We start from the raw sequence: 18,400 nt of genomic DNA, 5'->3' as shown, positions 1-18,400 counted from the left end.
AAATCACCACGAATTTGGAAGGGTATTATCATCGTTGCGGCAAATCAAACAGTCGTCACAAGAGCACGTAACTCACAATAGTAACTGTACTGAACAAGTCCATCATTGTGCACAAAGCTCGAGAAAAAAAAAACGAACCTACGAAACAAATCCAGCTATTTACATAGTGGTATTTACATCGGAAGAGTTACGAAGGCGAAGGAATGAATTGCTACAGGTGCTCACCGACAAGATTTGAGAAATACCACACTCAAGGATACATCCTTCCTTACGTAACACGCACTAAAAAAACGAGATAAATGGTAGGCGGTCCAGTTGGTCGATAGACCCCCGACCAGGAGATGATTAGTATCCAAAATGAGCCCCATGGCCGAGTTGTTCGTACCATTCCCTTTTTTTTTCTTTTTTTTTTGTAGGAGGAAGATTTTTTTTCTCCTTTTTTAATCTTTTTTTTTTAGGTTAATAAAAAAAAAAACGTATCCCAAACAACGAAAATTAACACTTTAAAAAGAATGACGCAAAAAAACATGAGTGTTTTCCAAATGCAGAAACATAATATACACAAACAATATCATTACCTTGCTCGTGGTTCGAAATGCGCAAATGAAATCAAATCAAAACAAATTAAATCAAAATGTACGTATAGAAAGCACCAGTGGAAAAAAACAACAATAAAACAAAGAAATGAAAGAAATCGAGAAGCCCGAGGTACTCCTCAGAAAAGATCGACGATGAATTACAAGAAAAAAAGACGGAGAAGTGAAAAAGTGAAACGAGGGAGAGTGTAAACAAGAGAAAAGCCAGACGAAGGAATCAGTGAATAAAGGACCAGGGGTGTGACAGGCCAGAGAGAAAGAAAACAAAAGAAGGAAGTAGATGGATATAAGAAATTCAAGAGCGAGTAATGGCGCTACCATAATTAAAGGAACGAATGCATGAAAGGAGAAAAAAAAATCTCTGTACAAGTAATGATACATCATGAAAATGTGTAAACGATAAAACTTCACAATAAATACTTAAGGGCATATTTTGTCTAAAACACAAAAATAACTGCATGATAAATTGTAACTTCATGACTGAGGAAAAAAAAGTATAATGCGTATTATTTAAGCAAATTATGCAACGAAATAAAGGAAGCAAGAAGAGAGGAAGAAGGAAAAACAGAGAGAAGAGGAATAAGACAAGAGAAAAATAAAGTAGAAAGTTCTAGTATGTCACAATTGAATATAAATCCATACATCGTGAGTTTGCGAACGCATCATACATGTCATCAGAGAGACACGAGAGTGCGCCATATTGGACACAAAGGTAAATTAAAACTCCAAGGAAAGTAGTGCCTATCGATTTACAAGCGACAGAAAAGTATACACTTCATCAAAGCATGATTCCAAATAAATGAATTGAACACCATACACGTACATTTTCTTTTCAGTGTCCCTTTTGGTCACACTCAGTTCATTGTCCAAAAGGAGGCAATAATTGCGTCACGCCATGACAATTTGGTAATTTCGAATTAACAGAGAGGGAGAAGAAAAATCAGATGGTTGTACACAATGTTCGCGATACAAGGGTCCCGTTTCAAATGATGAAACATCAGGGAGGCAACATGAATTCAGTGAAGGAAGTTTATTGCCCCCATCCAGCCGAGAAAACGCAGTCTTCAGCAAATCTTAGCGTCAGCACTTACCCCAAGTCGGGTTTTTTTTTTCTTGGGGGGGGGGGGGGGTTACAATTTGAGACGATTTGGCATCCTTGAGGCGCGAGCTGATCGGCGAGGGGGAAGAGCGTCCTTGATGCTAGTTTGTGTCCCAGCCTGTCGTTTATTGTTTAGGGAAAGGCCGACAACAACTTTTCGGGACAGTTCCCGCGCCCAAGAGGGAATAGTTGTGCTTACGAATGGCTTTAACCGGTCATGGTGCAACACTTTCCGCTTTCCTTTTGGTTGGGACTGAATTTCGAAGATGATATCGCTGAATTTCCGCGTTACCACACAAGGCCCAATCCAGTTCGCGGCTTTTAACTTCGGGGAAAACCCTTTTTGTCTCGTAGTGTCTAGATAGTAGACAAAATCTCCAACACTGTAGGTATTAACTGAAAGCCTGGCATCGTAGTCTCGCTTCTGCCTGGCTGAAGTCGCCGATAGGTGTTCTCGGGCCAGGCGGCTTGCCTCCCCCATGGTCGTTACGAGGTCGACCGCGAAGTCGTCATAGTTGCCGTGTTCGGCATCCGGCCGATCAATGCCTAGTGCAGTCTCAATTGGCGTTCGCACCTCACGTCCCAACATGAGAAAATTGGGGGAAAACCCCGTACTTTCATGGATGCTGCTACGATAAGCCGCAGTAAGAAGTGTTAAGTTTTCGTCCCAATTTAACTGTCGTTTATCCACAAATGATGCAATCATATTCGCGAGAGTTTGATTAAATCGCTCTATCATTCCGTTGGCAGACGGGTGATAAGGGGTGGTTCTTGTTTTATTTATTTCAAGCAATTTGCATACGTCCTGAAATAAATGTGACTCAAATGTCTTGCCCTGGTCGGAGTGGATCTCGAAAGGCGTTCCAAACCGTGAGACGAACTCGCGTACGACCACGTCGGCTACAGTTCGAGCTGATTGGTCTGGAATGCCATATGCCTCGATCCACTTTGTGAATGTATCTCCGATGACAAGGACATACCTATTCCCTTTAATACTAGTCGGGAACGGCCCCATAATGTCAATCGCCACTCGGTCCATTGGCGCTCCCGAAATGTACTCAGTGAGAGGCGCCTTCGGTTTCGTTGTTGGACGCTTTCGCGCCCCACATTTAGCACAGTTAGCAATAAACAAACGCACATGTTGTTTCATATTATACCAATAAAAACTTCTCTGGATGCGGCTATAGGTTTTCTTAACCCCGAGATGACCTGACATCACCGCAGCATGATTAGACCTAACAACGTCGTCTCGAAGTTCGGCGGGAACCACAAGCTGTAATGTCGACGTCAATTTGCTATTCGTATCGTGACGCTTATATAGTAATCCATCAATGATGATCAGCTGCGTCCATGATAGCCACAAATTCCGTTCAACAGCCAGTCGACGACGATCCCAATGTCGGAGTCGTCCCGTTGCATAGCGATCAACACCTCACGGCTTACATTGTTGAATACGACTCCCTGCTGCCCGGAAACAGTACCGGCGAGGGCACCTGTGTCAGAGGTGCAGGGCAGGTTATCAGCTTCAGCAACGTCGGCTGCGTGGTGACGACGAATCCTTCCGACTCGAGATACGAACTCCGAAAACCTTATGGGTGGGGGCCATCGGATCTTTTTCACAAACTCTCTCACATCACAGATTGAAAACACAAAACATGATCCCATAGCGCTAACTACAAGTAATCCAAAGAGATAGCACATTATAGTAAACAAATCACAATGCGAACAACAACATCCGATCACGACAACGAGACATGATATAATCCACATAAATGTCCCGACATCAAACAGCAACCCCGTTTGGTGGTTATCACAGTTATCGGCAGTTACATTATCCAAACAAGATAGGTCAATATGTGACCGTGCACCTCAAAACGAACATAAAGTCGCACACACTGATTTTGCGTGAGGACTGAAAATAAGTGAAATGGGTCAACCTAGCCGAACTTGACTTTTTCATATTTTCTGATAGAGCGGGTGTTCTTTTACATTATGATAAAATTTGGTATCATGAAACGGGCAGGAAAGTGTGTTTTTCAGCGGTTTATCTCGAACATTTTTGGTAGAATAGTGTGATTAGGTGTGTCTTTAGAATCCTTTTTTCATTTCTGAAAAACCTTGTCCACACTCTTCACTTTCAACTCTAATAACTTTTGAAAGGATAGTGCTACTGCTTTGAAAGTTGGCATTGATTATGGACGGAATGTGTTAATGAGGCATGATTAATTTCACTTTAATCTGATAATCCCTTCATTGATGTTACTCTGGTGGTTTACTTCCTGTTTTTTTTTTTCCCATTCATTGCACAGCCAGCACGGTTTGGTAAAGATTAAGCGCTTGAATAGACACTGTACTTCAGAGCCTCTTTTCTCAGTCCACACTTTTCCTGAGTTTGTGCTTTCATTCCAATATTTAGATAGGTTAGGAGAGTCCATTTGATTTGAGTTATACATCATTTTAAAGCTTAAAGTCTGTTCTTTCAGAATATGGTTTTAACTAAAAATTAATGTCTGGCGACTTTTTGTTTGTTTTGAGGTGCAGGGTCACATATAGTAGATGGCGGCTCCACAGCATTAATACCATGAGAAATTTTAGACGACGATCGAACATTATTCACGGAAAGAGGGACGACGTCGTCTTCTTCGAAGAAATCCGACCACGCGATATGCCGTTTTCGACACAAGGAACATCCACCGCAAGGGAGCTCCTCCAATATGCTGTCCCTGTCGTAACAGTCGCAGCTATCCGGGACACATGGTAGTCGTGACATTGCGTCCGCGTTATTATGCCTTTTCCCTTCTCGATGTTCGATATCGAAATTGAATTGCGATAAAATCTCTAGCCAGCGGGCCATCTGGTCGGTGGGTTCACGAAAAGACATTATCCATCGAAGGGATGAATGATCCGTGCGAATGAGAAATTTCCTCCCTAAAAGATAATGGCGGAAATGGCGCACAAATGAGACGACTGCTAGAAGTTCGCGACGCGTCGTGCAGTATCTCCGTTGCGTCCTCGTTAACGACCGGCTAGCGAAGGCGATTGGGCGTTCTACCTCACACTGGGCGATGTCGTCCCATTGTATTTGCGACAACACGGCGCCTATTCCTGATGCTGAGGCGTCCGTATCAAGAATGTATGCCCCGTGATCATTCGGATAAGCCATGACGCTGTCACTCGTGAGCGCAATTTTCAATTGATTAAATGCATCTTCGCATCTGTCATTCCATTCAAATTCGCTTGATTTTTCCAACAGCTTGTTCAGGGGAGCGGCGATTGTCGCGAATCCACGAATGAATCGGCGGTAATAAGAACACAGTCCTAGGAAAGATCTTACTTCACTCACTGATGCTGGTGTAGGCCAGATTCGTAGCCGATCAACCTTTTCGGGGTCAGGCTTGATGCCGACCTCGCTCACGATGTGGCCCAGGTACGCGACTTCGGATCGAAACATGTGACACTTGCTTGGTTTTAATTTAAGGCCGGCATTTCCAAGACGATAAAGTACTTCATCCAAACGCTGAATGTGTTCCTCAAATGTTGAGCTCATCACAATTATGTCGTCCAAATAGAGAATTAGGGTACGCCACTGGAGTCCCTTCATAACGAGCTCCATAGCCCGCTCAAAGGTGCTGGGGGCATTACATAGACCAAAAGGCATAGTTACATATTCATAATGGCCACTCCGGGTACTGAAGGCAGTTTTCGGCCTGTCTTCCTCCTTTATCTCGACCTGCCAGTACCCGGATTGAAGATCGAGGGTTGAAAATATTTTTGCGCCTCCCAAGCAATCAAGACAGTCCTCAATCCGGGGGAGGGGGTAGGCATCCTTCCGGGTAACTTCATTTAGCTTTCGGTAGTCAACACAAGGCCGTGTTGTCCCATCGCGCTTTTTGACGTATACCAAAGGGCTCGACCAGGCACTGGTTGACTCCTTAATGATGCCAGCCTTTAGTTGAGTTTCAATTATTTTGTCTTCTTCGTCCACGAAGGCACGAGGTGGACGTCGCGGACGCTGCTTTATGGGCATGGCGTCCCCTGTGTCAATGGAATGTTGAACGATAGAAGTACGTCCGAGATCAGTAGGTGAATTTGCAAATATTGATTTGTGCTTCTCAAACAATTTGAAAAGTTTGTCTTTGTCATGCAAATCAACATGTTCACACGAACGATCGTATAAACTCAATAAATCATCCGACCATTCGCTCGTCGGGCTTTCACTATTTAGAGCTGTACTCGTTTTCACATTACTAATACCAACATTAACGCGTCCCTGGGTATTGTCCTCACGATCATAAAATTCATGAAATTCATCAATACTATCCGCGGTGGCTATCCGCGTGCCCTCGTGCAAATTAATTTCGTTGTCCGTCAAATTAACGACGCGTATGGGAATATCGATGTCATCCCGGGTAACATCCACGAGGCATGTCGCGACATTGAGGTTGTGTCTATCACTTGCCTTCGGAATGGGCTCAATTATCGCGAGCGACGTTTGAAAACAATGTAATTCATCGATAACCCCCGGGACAATGAACTCTGATTTGGGGGGAATTGTTACGTCATGTTTAACATATACAGCATGATTACCACTGCCATTTGCGAGTTCTATTGGGTACAAACGGTCATTAATTCGAAGTCCATGACGAGCTTCCAACACACAGTCAAAATGATGCAAAAAGTCGAAGCCCAACAGGCCATCATCATACACATCAACTACATATGCATCGATCGAGTCGATCGAGGCCGAGGTCGATCACGGGGCTGTCCCTGGTATTGGCGGGAGTCATTATTTCCTTGTCGAAATTGGGTTCGTATTTCCTCAGATAGCTGCGTGATTCGGGTCTCGAGGGTCGACATTAGGTTAACTAATTTCTCCTCCGAGACCGATGTCGACCCCGATGACGACACTGAACGTATTCCACCGCGAGATGTGTTTCTGACGGCCTCCTCGCGCAGGTGGTGGTATCTTTCGGCTATATCCCTAGCCTCCTGCAGAGTCGTTGGCTCCTGCATACCAATCGTCATCGACATCGAGTTGTCCCCTAGCCCTCGCAAAAAGTGCCGTGTGGCAATCATCTCCATGGTCGCAGCATCCGCGGTTGGATAGCCAAAGGTTGTCAGCCGTCGGATGTCCGCCGCGTAATCGGAAATTGTCTCCTTTGGCCCAAGCCGACGTGATTCGAGTTGCGAAACAAAAGCCGTTGGGGTCTTTCGTGCAGCGAACCGGCTCTCCAGTGCTGCGATGAGCTTGTCGAGGTCGTTGACTACCTCCGCGCTCAGCTGTTGAAATGCAAAGTCCGCAGCGTCTCCGCGAAGACACGCCAACAGGCGAAAGCGCTGTTCCCTCTCGTCCCACTGACATGCTTGAGCTAGGCTGCGAAACGAGAAGATGAAACCCTCCCACGGTCTGCCTTGTCCATCGTAATGTTCTTGCGGGGGGAGGCTAACAGTCACACGCGTGGAAGCCGTCCGGGTCCCTTGCTTGTCAGTCTCTCTGGCGTGATGCCGGTCGTGTTCGAACTCGTGTTCGTAGTCGTGCGGTAGGTGTTTGTTGGCTTCTTCCAACTCGCTCTCGAGACGCTTGATTTCCTGCTCCATCTCCGCTTTCCTAAGTTTCCTCCGAGCCATAGTTCGAGTCTCAGAAATTTGATTTAAAATTGAAAATTAATAGAGGCACGTGTTGAAGTTCAAGGAATCCCACCGCTGCCACCAGTGTAACGAAATTTTGGTATGGAGAGGGCGATTGGTAAGCTGAGGATACTTGGCTTCCGTTCCTCGCTTACTCTCCTCAAAATCCGTTATGTGGTTAGTAAGCGTGCCTACGGTTTAGCCAGTGTACTGGAAATTATGTAATTAATTGTAAGGTATTGCGGAACAAGAAGTATTAGAGTCACAAGTCACAAAGACCACAGGAGGCATCATATGGAGTTTGTCCAATTTATTTGTGAAGAAAGTTATTTCCACCACGAACATTACAACGAACAAAACTTATTGATCTACATGCTGAAACTCCTAAACGAAAAGACTCTTCAACTAGGCATAAACAAGTCTATTTATACTGAGGTCACCTGTTAGCGGCCGCGAGAGTGGCCTTGCTGGGAGAGAGCAATCTGACCTTGCGGCCAGCTGTCGCCATCCATCATTATGAGGACGAGGGCGTGGCCTTACGTGTCCCTGTCCTCACGCGACCCTGTCCTTAGCTGGGGTCGCATGCGGACGCGTCCCTTCGTTACGTAAGAGCGAGGTCGCATGCGGACGGGTCCTTTCGTTACGTAAGAGCGAGGTCGCATGCGGCGTCCTTGCTTTTTACGACACGAGGCCACTGCTCGCGGACGCGGAAGCTGCAGGGTCAGAGAAATCTCGAGGGAAGGTGAGACGAAAGTGCAAGCGAGCAGAAATGAAAAGAAAGCGTGGGGGAGAAATAATAGTCAGCAGAAAACGAGAAGCAGGGCTACAGGCAGTTGAGACAAGTAAAATTTACGAGAGGACATTTCGAGGAGAAAGTAAAGTAGCAAGGATCGCACGATGACAGAGGCCGATCGTCGAGCAAGTACGAAAAGAACAAGGATAGAGCGAGGACGAGAAGCAGACATGACATAGAACCTCAGTTTACTTTCAACATTAATTTAAATGTAAATCGATACAACAATACATAAAAATGAATGAATAAAAATGGAATATACAGAACATATTATGTAAATGCTATATCATGAATCATGTCTCAACAGGATTCGTAACAGTATTTCAATGAAGTCGTTCATTGCCCAAGTAAAAGTTTGAAAGCATGAACGATCGTAAACTCGGAGCTATAAATCTTATTGCCTCCATCCAAGAGAGCCATAGACTTCGGCGTGGTTGAAACCATGGACCTAAACAGGCAGTATGCGCCCCGCCTGCTGACCGAACGCAATCCCGGTACCATTCCGGGAGCGTGCAGCTGATGCTGCACAATAGTATGTCTTTTCACTAGTATCTAAACGATTCTTAATCAGCATCGATATTGTGCCATTACCACACTCGCGCTCATCACTTATTTAGAACAACTTGTCTTTCTTTTCTATCGTAACACATTTTAGAATGAAAGAGGATGGATAATTTGATAAACTGATTTTAGACGTCACGCTAACCAAGGATTCTGCTGAACCCTGTTATCATTATTATTATTTATTATTTCCCATTGTTAAGTTATCTTACCGACATCTTTAGTGTCTAATGTGACATTATAACGTTTGGAGTTTGTGTTAGATTCCGCAAAAAAAAAAATACATATAATATATTCATTTGACATTTTTAAAAAAGAAAAAAATTGTGACATGTTTACACAACGGAGAAGCATTTTTTTTTCTTTTTTTCTTGCTGCAGCCTATAAGTATAGGGTTTCCCACCCTATTTCATCAGAATTGCATTCGATTTAAAGATGCGGTCATTCAAGTTCGAGTGAATTTGAATGATCGCCGAGACCGACATTCAAAATTGTAACTAGTTCATTCAATCTAATTATATCAGCATGAGATTTCATGAGTTTCTCACACAAGGGTGTAAATTCACATCAGCACCGCTGTGGAGAGCGTTGAAATTCAAATTCTCGATAAAGCAAACAATTAGAAAGTATGGGCAGTCTTTTTGGTTGTTGCTTTTATTTTTTATAGTTACTCAGCTCTCTGAATCTGCAAACTTAACGGTCCAGTTAACCTTTGAGAGCAGTGATTTACAAAAAAAATAAAGATATCACATTTGATGCATATGTACAGGCCTATTGTATCACAAAACGTCCTATACCACATACAATTTTTCGCACCAAAGCCTAAAATATAAGGAGATATCAGCATTGTTCTCAATAAACCGTAACTGTATACGGTTTAGTCTGGAAGCATTCTTATTATAACTATTGTTCACATTTTTTGACTTTAACTATACTTAACATCGATTATACGGATTCAAAATTTTACAGTGGTTGTTTCTATCCCTAACTCACATTTTTGAACTATTTTGAAACACTAATTCTAGGTTTTTGCTTCTTCTGCAATTGGTAAATTGTGCTTTTAATATACCTTTAAATATGGTCTTCGACTCATAATATACAGCTAATAACTCGCCTAACCGCACTTTCAAACACATACATACAAACTTTATTCATACACGATTTTAGCCACTGGTAAACATTGCAGAGTGCGCGTGAACATCTCGAATACGGACAGAACTAGTGGATGAAGCATGGCCTTGACAACCACGAAAACTTGCGATAATTATAACCCTTTTGTAAAGAGGTCTATCTACAGTTGATCAGATTGCGGCAACTTATGATATAGACACGGAGAACTAAGGAATGGAATCAAAATGGATCAATATGGATTTGGACGTATAGGACATCTAAGACATTAAAAAATGTTACATCCATACTGTTGGGGATGCATTGAAAGTGACAGAAAGGTAGTCAGGAAAGAAATACATCCAATACAATTACGATAATCAAACGAGACTTTGAAATGAAAATGAAATTGTATCATCCAATAGTATGACAGTGAGAAAAAAGAAAAAAAAAAGGCGCGTAGAAGTTGTGTATGTTGATTGGATTCAAATGTTCAAAGTTTGAAGTTGTGGTCCTATAAATGAAATTGAAACGTCTGTCCAGCTGGCGCGAAATTATAAAATGCCAACTTTGAGTCGTTAGATTGAATGAATTTCTCTCTAAATTAAATGAAACAAAATCTAAAAGAAAGACGTGAAATGAAATTGAATACTCAAAGAATTAAAATGAACCGGGAGAGTAAAGCAGTGACCAAATCGCTTGAATTTGAACGGCTTTTCATTAATTCGAATGCAAATATGATGAAACTGGGCGGGAAAATATATATCAGCCTGTTGCAGACGAAGAATACAAGTAATTAAAGCCAGCTTAAGAGATTTAAACAAAAATATCCAGCCAAACAGTAAGATGTTACGAGATGTGTATTAAGGAGATTATCAACAGGATATACAGTACATTAATTGGTTTCTCCTTTTCATATCATGAAGCTGTAATCTCCACTCTTCAAAACCTTGTGAAAGATATTTTCACAAGATTCACAATGGACAAAAATTCACTATTTTGTAGACACGGGAGCAAATGCAAGAATACGTAGTGTGAGGATATCTAAAAAAGTTCGAGCCAAACTAAAAGCCTAAATTACAGAGGACTGATATAGACATGACTATGATAGACGGAGAAACCAGACCACTTGAAGGGAAGAGCAACATGAGCATCAAAGTTGGTATTGTCCCCGGCACCATACCATTTGGATAGAACCACAAGCAATAATTGGAATGGATATGTTAAAGATATGCGAGTATACCATTGAACCAAGATAAAAAAGGATTAGGATTGGAGATGAAATTATACCGATAGATTCATAACAGCGTGGATACCCAATCGTATACACAGTGCGTGTAACAGACACGATATGAATCAAAGCAGGAGAAAAGATCGTTGTTCTAGAGAGACTGGAGGAAATACCAGCCACATTATCGAACGGTATGATTATGTAGCCGAATGAGAAATTCGTGGAGAAATATCCACTTGTAGTGGCTAGACTACAGATAGGCACAGACAGAGACACAGTCCCAATAAGAATAGCAGTGTCGCTGAAGAGACAAAGAAAATATACAAGAATACAAAAGTAGCAACATGTCAGGAAGTAGATGAAGTACTGACAAATGACAGAAATGCAAAGGTCTTAGTGAATTCGACAAACATTACGCTTCTGTGCTGCCAAAACATCGCTATCGGTACTATTAGAAAAAAATAATTTGTTTTATGAATACAGGAGTAACCCTACGGATAAAAATAGACAAAAATATGTGACTTATAAAAACACGCTTATTAATTTATTGCGTTTACAAAAGAGACAAGTTTATGTTAACCAGATAATGAAATATAAAAATGATATTAAGAATACTTGGAAAACAATAAAAGATGTTATGAATACATTTAAAGGACAAGTTCACCTTCATAAACATAAGGATTGAGAGAATGTAGCAATATTAGTAGAACACATCATTGAAAGTTTGAGGAAAATCAGACAATCCGTTCAAAAGTTATGAATTTTTGAAGTTTTTGTGCAGTACCCGCTGGATGAGAAGACTACTGCAGTGTATGAATAACTTAGATGTCACATGCGTACAACAATATAAGGAAAATATAAAGAGAATTTCACAAAATTCCATCTTTTGAAAAAAGTACACATTCCCCTGACTCGTTACCGATAAATGTTATGGGTAATATTATTCCCCCTGCCTTTAGAAAGAGGCAAGTCAATTGCTCTTTTATTATGCGAAAAAAGTGAAATTATGTTGAATTTTCTTTTATATTTTCTTTATACTGTTGTACGCATATGACTCACAAGCTGTAGTAGTCTCCTCATCCAGCGGTTCCAACACAAAAATTTTAAAAATTCATAACTTTTGCATCGATTGTCCAATTTTCCTCAAACTTTCACTGATGTGTTCTACTAATATTGTTGCATTTTCTCAATCCTTATGTTTATGAAGGTGAACTTGTCCTTTAATGATGTATCTAGTATTTCAGAAGTACGATGGGGTAATACTTCAAGCAATGTACCTGCTGGCATGGCCGAAATTTTTAATGATTTTTTTGCATCGATTGGGCAAAATTTATCAAAAAGTATCCCTTCATCTAATAAAGAGTTTTATGATTTTTTAGATATACCTAATCCTAAAACTATATTTTTGGACCCTACGTATAATGAAGAAGTTATTGATATTATTTATAATTTGAAAGAAGGGAAAAGCCCAAGTTGTAATGGAATCGATAATTATTTGTAGAAAAATATAATTCTTCAAATAATAGATACTTTAGTATATATTATTAATTTATCACTTATTACTGGGCTTGTACCAAGTCAGATGAAGATTGCCAAAGTTATACCTATATATAAGAAAGGGGAGAAGAATGATGTCATTAATTACAGACCAATATCGTTATTAACTTCAATCTCTAAAATCTTGGAAAGAATAGTATATATCCGAACTGCAAATATTTTTAATATGAGTAATATATTTACGAATTTTCAATTTGGATTCAGAGAAAATCACAACACCACCCACGCTTTACTTACCTTTGTGGAAAAGATTACACATGCACTTGATACATTTTCGCATACAATAGGCATCTTCCTGGACTTTTCCAGGGCTTTTGATACGATTAATCACGGTATACTTCTTTCTAAGTTATCCCATTATGGTATTCGCGGAAAAGCCTTGCAATGGTTTACGAGTTATTTATCTGACAGATTTCAATATGTACATGTGAACAGTTTTGATTCTTCTATGAAGAAAATAGAATGTGGTGTTCCGCAAGGAAGTTTGTTAGGCCCACTGTTATTCATAGTTTACATTAATGATTTTTATAGATCTTCAGATAAACTCTCTTTCATATCATTCGAGAATGATTCCAATCTTTTTTATTCCCTCCCTAATCCTAATATTTTAATTAGTACAGTGAATTATGAATTGAAGAATGTTTCACAATGGATATATGCAAATGAATTGTCATTGAATATTGAGAAGACAAAGTATATGTTTTTCAATAATTCTTTAGACAGATTACCAGGTAATGATATATTTGACACTACTCCCCTAGAAGAGGTTTGGTCTATTAAATTCTTAGGTGTTTGTGTTGATAATAAGTTATCATGGAAGTTTCACATAAACAATATTTGTAATGTAATTGCACGTTACATAGGCATAATGAATAGATTGAAATATTATCTTCCTTCTTTGGCTTTGATTACGCTTTATTCAAGTTTGGTATTGCCGTACTTGAATTACGGAATTCTTGCTTGGGGGAATAAATTATTCGACATTGTTAGATAAACTTTTTCTTCTGCAAAAAGATGGCGCTCAGAATCGTTTTTAACCTTCATATCCGAGCACATACTGACAAGCTTTTCCTTGAACACTAAATTCTGAAAATAAAAGAGTTGTATTTGTTTTAACTTGGTCAATTTATGTTTAATTACAATTGCAACCATCTACCCAAAAAAGTTTATTCTTAATTTCACTGTAACAGCCACGTACATAATTATCCCACGAGACAATCTAAAGAATTTCATCTTCCCCTAGTTAGAACTGTACACACTCAAAATACATTTGTTTATACCGGACCCAGATTTTGGAATAGCTTAGATAATGATCTAAAAGAATCTGTGAAGTTAATTACATTTAAGTATAAACTCAAAAAAATTACAGTATTTGTTTTCCAAATATACCAGTTAATTCTGTTCAATGAAAAAAACCCGTCATGTTTCACTTTTCCTTGAGATTTTGTAGTGTCCACAGACCTTTTCCATCCCTCTCCATTTCCCTCTCCTTTACCTTCTCTATTCTTCCCTGCTCCTTTTTCCTCGTTCTTCGTTGTCCAGTATCTGTCTGAGTGCTTTTCCTCAAATTCTGTTATTTCTGTGTATTGTGTTATTGTTGTTGTTGTCGTCGTTATGTTTTTTGTGGCCGATTGCATATCTTCCTTTCCGTTCAATTTTCCTGGCACACCTGGCCCCATAGTGTCTGTGCCACAAATGTGATATGTTACATACTAGTTTATACGTTTGCATTCTAAAATCCTAGTAAGTATTGTTCATAGTATCAGCATCATATATCAATGAGTAAAACGTGCAATAGTATATGTGACCCTGCACCTCAAAACAAACAAAAAGTCGCCAGACATGAATTTTTAGTTAAGACCATATTCTGAAAGAGCAGACTTTAAGCTTTAAAATGATGTATAACTCAAATCATATGGACTCTCTTAACCTATCTAAATATTGGAAAGAAAGCACAAACTCAGGAAAAATGTGAACTGAGAAAAAGAGGCTCTGAAGTACAGTGTCTATTCAAGCGCTTAATCTTTACCAAACCGTGCTGGCTGTGCGATGAATGAAAAAAAAAAAACAGGAAGTAAACCACCAGAGTAACAACAATGAAGGGATTATCAGATTGAACTGAAATCAAGCATGCCTCATAAACACATTCTGTCCATAATCAATGCCAACTTTCAAAGCAGTAGCACTATCTTTTCAAAAGTTATTAGACTTGAAAGGGAAGAGTGTGGACAAGGTTTTTCAGAAATGAAAAAGGGATTCTAAAGACATACCTAATCACACTATTCTACCAAAAATGTTCGAGATAAACTGCTAAAAAAACACACTTTCCTCTCCGTCTTATGATACCAAATTTACCATAATGTAAAAGAAGACCCGCTCTTTCAGAAAATATGAAAAAGTCAAGTTCGGCTAGGTTGACCCATTTCACTTATTTTCAGGCCTCACGCAAAATCAGTGTGTGCGATTTTATGTTCGTTTTGAGGTGCACGGTCACATATAGAAGAATTTAAAATGAATATGTCTTATTGGTATAACAAATTGGTGCTGTTGTTGTTTCGTTCCAGTGTTCCACGTCTTTCAAGTTTGGCTTTTTTTTTTTGAGTGGAACACTGTTTTCAATCATTGTGATTATTCACTATTTTTGTTGCCATGGCAAAGTGCTTTGTTTCTTTTTTACGACATCATTCGTGTATAATATACTTTATATTGTATTGAAAAAAATCCTTTATCAGACGAGTGCAAGAGAAATGAAAAAAAACTGTATCGCTTTGGATTATGTCAACTTTTTCTTTTCTTTTCTTTGTGATGATGGAAATAAATAAACAATTGAATTGAATTGAATTAGTTTCTGTGCGGCTGGTAAGGTCAGACACCTCGGCTGGGTGTCAGCATAGTCGCCGTTTTGTGTGTTGTGTCATTATTAATTGTTAAATGTCGGTGGAAACCTTTTAATGGTCAGGTGCTTCATCTTGTCCCCCTCCCCCACCACTCAATATTTTCGGTCCTTTCTTCTTTTCCCCAACTCCTTCTTTACTATTACACACTTATTCTCCCTTTCATCTACTTATCATCTTAACCCTACAGGGGAAATGGGGGGGGGGGGGGGGGGGGGAGGGGAGGGGGAGAGGTTAAGTGGATATATGTATTTATATATATATATATATATATATATATATATATATATATATATATATTTATGGGTGAACATTTTCAACGATGTACAATTGCCAATTTTCGCACCTTATGACACTCTTTCCCTTAGAACACACCAGGATGATCTAAGAAACCAGTTTCTTTCATGTCATCTCAAAGCCTGGTAAATTTCGTTTTAGGAAATGTATGGGTTCGTTTATTTTTGACGAATATTCTGCATTTGACAAGGACTTAAAGCGTAAAAATACGGTAAAAACGCTATTTCACAATATTTTTTTGTTTTTCAAACGAATGATATGCCTTTTTGAGGTACGTGACATCTATTATCTGACCGTGTTCTGAATCTGAAATAGCATGGTAATGTACCACAAAGTTATAAGAACTCTATGAGCAAGTATACAACTACAGAGAACAACTGAAATATCAAAATCCTAAACAGACGAACGTACGTGATGCTGCTATCTCCATGATCTCTATCGCTGCTGCAAATTCTACTATGTTGTCCCAACTGTTAAGTTTATTGGCAACTTATTCATTTCAACCACATATCAGCAACCCAACAAGAATTTCTAGTACTCTTATTGATAACATATTTGCAAATGTTATAAACACAGAATTTACAAATGGTATATTTTATTATGATATATCCGATCATTTACCTATTTTTACCAGCAATAATAGTTTTTTTTTACAAAAAAACAACAACATTGTGACAATAAAAAATCTCAAATGTATTATAAGGATACAGAAAGTAACATTAATTCTTTAATAGTTGATCTAGCGCAGGAAGAATGAGGCGATACACTTGATGAAAGCATTGCTGATATTGCTTTTGAAAAATTTATCAGCAGGCTATTGTATTATTACCAAAAGAATATTCCTTTGGTCAAACGGAAACCTTTAAAGAAAAATAGACAGCCCTTGATTACCAAAGGTATTATGCGGTCGATATCAACCCGTAACAAGTTATATAAGCATGCAATTTAGAATCAAAGTAATTATTAATTCATGAAATATCGGAGATATAGAAATCAATTAACATCAGTAATAAGATTGTCCCGAAAAATGTATTATTCAACTAATATAGAAAAAATAAGGATAATCTTTTTTCATTGTGGAAAACTGTCAATGGTCTTATTGGAAAGACGGTAAAAGGAACTACCAACTCTGTCATCATTGACAATGAGGAAATTACTTATTTTACCATAATTGCCAACTCATTTAATGATTATTCTATAACTATTGGTCCTAGTTCAGCATCTAACATTATTTAGATATTCATGTAATATGCATTACTGATTATTTACCCGATCCTTATGAAAGTTCATTATTTCTCACGCCTACCAATGATCACGAAATAATCAATGTTGTCCAAAATCTGAAAACAACTAAATCGAGTGGGCATGATGGTCTTAGTGTTCATTTATTGAAACAAATATTTATTTATTTTTGTTTTTACTTTGCAAACCCCCTAACTCATGTATTTAACTCTTTATGTGCCACGTTCGCAAGTCCGGCTCAGTCGATGGGGTGCCAACTTCGCATATTCTGCTTAACAAACAAAGCCGCCAAAACCGATCGATAAATTGCTAATCACTGCTAATCCCGCGGCACAATGAAAGCGTTTTTCGTGCTTTTGTTCCTCTCACGTACGGCTTGCATTCTACGTGGTGATTGACTATCAAGCGGTGTTCCCAACTAGATTTGCTCGTACATTTTAATTTTCTGTCACGGTTTTATGTGCAAAAGTCATGCCTTTACAGTAATGTAGCAACTGGTCATTCGAAAGAGAAATTGGAAATAGATTCGTCATAAAATTGATATCGAAACAAAGTTTGGCATTCCTCTTTAACTTTGCCTACTATTATGCCCATCTTAATAGAAATTTGAAGAGGTTATATAAATTAGAAAAACAGAATTCTTTCTCAAAGCATGACTACCTTCGTGTCTCGGAATAACGTGGCACGCAGGGGTTTTTCACCACGGCACATAAAGAGTTAATATGTTTCTTTCAACAGGCATTTTTACGAACTCTTTCAAACTTGCAAAAGTTATTCCTACTTATAAAAAAGATGATTCTAAATGATTGAGCAATTGAAGAGTTTGTTTGCCAAAAACCGATAAGTCCATATTTGCTAAATGGAGATATTTGCGATTGAAGGTCCAGAAAAATAAAGAGAATAATAAGAAAATTTTTGCTTCTTTTGACCACAACTTTAAAAATGTACCTTTATATGTAGTGACAAATATATCATTTAAAAGGTATTATTTTGTACTTTATGACAGAGACCGTACTTCAAAATCTTCAAAAATGGACTTATCAGTTTTTGCAAACCAACTCTTCAATTATAGACCAATATCATTATTACCAAATATATCCAAAGTTCTTGAAAAATTGTGTATAAAAAGTTACATCGATTTTTACAAACCAATAATGTATTGATACCCAATCAATTTGGATTTAGAAGCGGATATTTAACTGATTATGCAATTGCTCACATGTGTGATAAAATAATTGAAGCTTTTGCTGATATGGAGCATGTAAGGTATATACATGGATTTGTCGAAAGCATTCGACACCATCGACCATAAAATATTGATTCATAAACTTAATACGTATGGAATACGAGGTCACGCTCTGCTCTGGTTTATAAAGTATTTGCAAAACCGTCAAC

This window comes from Diadema antillarum, unplaced genomic scaffold, assembly GCF_040938485.1.
Source record: "Diadema antillarum isolate AM-2024a unplaced genomic scaffold, OU_Dant_1.0 seq00000290_RagTag, whole genome shotgun sequence".
NCBI classification, from domain to species: Eukaryota; Metazoa; Echinodermata; class Echinoidea; order Diadematoida; family Diadematidae; genus Diadema; species Diadema antillarum.
The sequence above is the reverse complement of the archived record's forward strand: the minus strand, read 5'-3'. Positions refer to the sequence as shown.